This window comes from Thermobia domestica, chromosome 7 (genome assembly GCF_964235325.1).
Source record: "Thermobia domestica chromosome 7, izTheDome1.hap1.1, whole genome shotgun sequence".
Classification (NCBI taxonomy): domain Eukaryota; kingdom Metazoa; phylum Arthropoda; class Insecta; order Zygentoma; family Lepismatidae; genus Thermobia; species Thermobia domestica.
In genome coordinates, this window is record NC_137460.1 from 278,073,383 (window position 1) to 278,077,156 (window position 3,774).

Sequence of the window (3,774 nt, forward strand, 5' to 3'; positions counted from 1 at the left end):
CATCAGTAGATAGGGGACACTTAGCGCAGTTTATTTTCCTACTGCGCATGCGAAAACCCTTGATGCTGAGTGGCTGGTGCAGGTCACGTGACCCCGCCCCATTGGCCACGCCCCTTGACGCTGATTGGCTGGCCTCTCCCCTTGCAACGCCCCTTCACGCTGACTGGCTGGCCTCGCACGGTCACTCTGATTGGCTGGCGCAGGAACCCGCCCCCTTGACGCTGATTGATTGGCGCTGGACCCGTGACTCCGCTCACCTTGAACCGTCCAACCACGCTGTTTTACGACCTCCATTTTAGGAGTATCTACTGCGCTGACTGGCTGGCACCGGACCCGTCCACTTCACGCCCATAGGCTGGCCCAGGACCCCGCTGATTGGCCGGCCATGCCCCCCGGCCCCGCCCACGGTTCAACCACGGTCTTTTAAGAGTGCCGCGCTGATTGGCTGGCGCCGGACCAGGCCCACTGGACTCACGTACTGCGCACATGCCACATTGCACTGGAGACTACGAACACATACAATAGCAGAAAATACATAAGATTCGTTCCCTTTTATGAGCACTTTACGAACACATAGCAGAGCAGATAACACATTCTCCAACCGCCTATTTAACATAGCACATATAACATAAGACTGTATAACATAGCAGGGGTGTACTCATTCCCTTTTATGAGCACTTTTAACATAGCAGAAATTACACAGAGACTATGAACATAGCAGATCGATAATACATTCTACATCCACGTATTTAACATAGCATATATTACATAAGAATGTATAACATAGCAGGGGTGTACTCATTCCCTTTTATGAGCACATTTCTCAACCCATATTTTAACATATAGCAGATCGATAACACATGGCTTATTATCAAGTGGAGACTACGAACACAGAGTAGAGCAGATAATGTTTAAGGGATTATTCGTTTCCTTTTATTAGCACTTTTAACATAGCAGAACGATAACACATTCTTCATCCACCTATTTAACATAGCACATATAATATAGCAGAGCTAATAAAAGAGCGTGGAGACTACGAACACATAGTAGAGCAGATAATATTTAAGGGGATGTACTCGTTCCCTTTTATGAGCACTTTTAACATAGCAGAAATTACACTGAGACTACGAACACATAGCAGAGCGGAGAATATATAAGATTCGTTCCACCCCTATTTGAACATAGCACGGCTAATGAAAGTGTATGGTTCATTTTTCAACTCCTGTTTGTGCATAGCAAAAATATAAGGCCGCGTACTCATAACATAGCATTCGTCAATTACTGCATGTCCCAAAAGTACTGTCCATCGTGCTAAACGAAGCCGCATATTGAGGTATTGTTTCCACCCTCGGAGCAGACAACGTGCAGTGAGTAGGTCAAAAAGACTATGACCTATTTTTCGTCCTCTAAATTCTGATTAAACACACACCCAAACACACACACACACACTTGGTTGCGTATGCCAAATCCGATTTAGTAGAAATAACACGCATGCGCAGAAATATTTACATTTCCGATTCGATACGCCCTTTGAACCGATTTGGATAAAACTAGGAATATGGGAGTTTTCGGATATGCTGATCACGAATACCATCTCTATTTCTACCTGGGTCTTATAGCTTATGTGGGATACGCCCTTTGTATGACACTTAAAACTCAACCACTCGTAAACGGTGCCACATATTGAGATGGTGTTTCCACATTTAGTAATTGGACATCAACTACTACAAGTTTCAAAATAATGATCATCGAGGTCAAAGGTCAACATACTTAGAACCTAATAACTCGTAAACGAAGCAACATATTGAGAATGTGTTTCCACATTTAGTAATTGGTCGTCAACTACTACAAGTTCCAAAATAATAACAATCGAGGTCAAAGGTTGAAATACTTAAAACCTAATAACTGGGAAACTGCCACATATTGAGATGGTGTTTCCACATTTAGTAATAGTTCATCAACTACTACAAGTTGCAAAGAAGTGACCATCGAAGTCAAAGGTTGAAATACTTAAAACCTATTAACTGGAAAACGGAGCTAAATATTGAGGTGCTGTTTCCACATTTAGTAATTCGTCATCAACCACTGCAAGTTCCAAAATAATTACCATCGAGGTCAAAGGTCAAAATACATAAAAAATAATAACTCGAAAACGGAGCAAGATATCAAGATGATGTTTCCACATTTAGTAATTGGTCATCAACCACTGCAAGTTTCCTAAATAATGATCATCGAGGTCAAAGGTCAAAATACTTAAAACCTAATAACTCGGAAACGGAGCCACATATTGAGATGGTGTTTCCACATTTAGTAATTGGTCATCAACCACTGCAAGTTCCAAAATAATGACCATCGAGGTGAAAGGTCAAAATACTTAAAACCTAATAACTCGAAAACGGAGCCGAATATTAAGGTGCTGTTGCCACATTTAGTAATAGTTAATCAACTACTACAAGTTCCAAAAATAATGACCATCAACGTCCAAATTTTAAAACGCGAATAACTCTTAAACAGAGCAACGTATTGATGAGCTGTTTTCAAATCTACTAATACGTCATCAACTACTACATGTTCCAAAATACTGACTATCGAAGTCAATGGTCAAATATTCAAGCTTTAATAACTTTAAACAAAGCCTGTGTGACCTATTCCGTTTTGTACCAAGCAGAGAGAAGTGATGAATGAATAAATATGACCGGCTTACTTCGAGAAAGAAAGCAAATTTATACCATTTTAATTAGCTGAGAATTTTAAATCATCCTTTACTATTTAAACAAACGAAAGGATAAATTTGAATGACCTATTCAATTTTGTACCAACGAGAAATGCCATTTTATCTAGCTCAGAATTTTATATAATTTTGTACTACTCCAATAAACGAAGGAAAAGAGTATTTAGTTTTGCACCAACCAGAAAAAAAGAAGTGAAGAATGAATAAAATTTAGGTGGATTGTTTTCATCTGTACCAATCGGAAAAGGAAGAGCTACTTTAACTTGCTTAGAATTTTATATCATTATGTACTGTTTAAACAAACGAAAATTGACCATTTTAACTAGCTTAGAATTTATGTAACTTTTGAACTACTGAAATGTTCTATTTTTGTGTCAATCAGAAAAACCGAAGAAGGATCATTTTAACAAGTTCATAATTTCTGTAACGGAAGAATAATTTTGATGTTCTACCTTTTATACCAACGAGAAAAAAATGAACTAGCTGAATATTTTATATCATCTTGTACTAGTTAAATATACGAAACAATAAATTTAAGTGACCTATTGAATTTTGCACCAATGAGAAATGCTATTTTAACTGGCTCAGAATTTGAGTGGTCTATTTAGTTTTATACCAACCTTAAAAAAGGCGAAGAAATGTTATTTTATATAATCTTACTACTCAAATAAGCAATGGAGTATATAGTTTTGTACCACCGAGAAAAACAAAGAAATTGCATCATTTTGGAGTATTCAAATAAACAAAGGAATAAATTTGAGTGGCTTATAATTTGTGTCAACTCAAAATCAATTAAACGAAGTAATGCATTTGAGTGAGCTATTTCATTTAAAACACCGAAGCAGGATCATCTTAACTAGCTGAGTATTTTATACCGTTTTATATTAACCAGAAACAGGACCATTTTAACTAGCTGCGAATTTTATATCACTTTAAACTAGACTAATAAACGAAGGCATAAATATGAGTGAGCTATTTAATTTTGTAGTAACCAGAGAAAAACCGAAGAAGGCCCATTTTAACTAGTTCAATATTTCTGTACG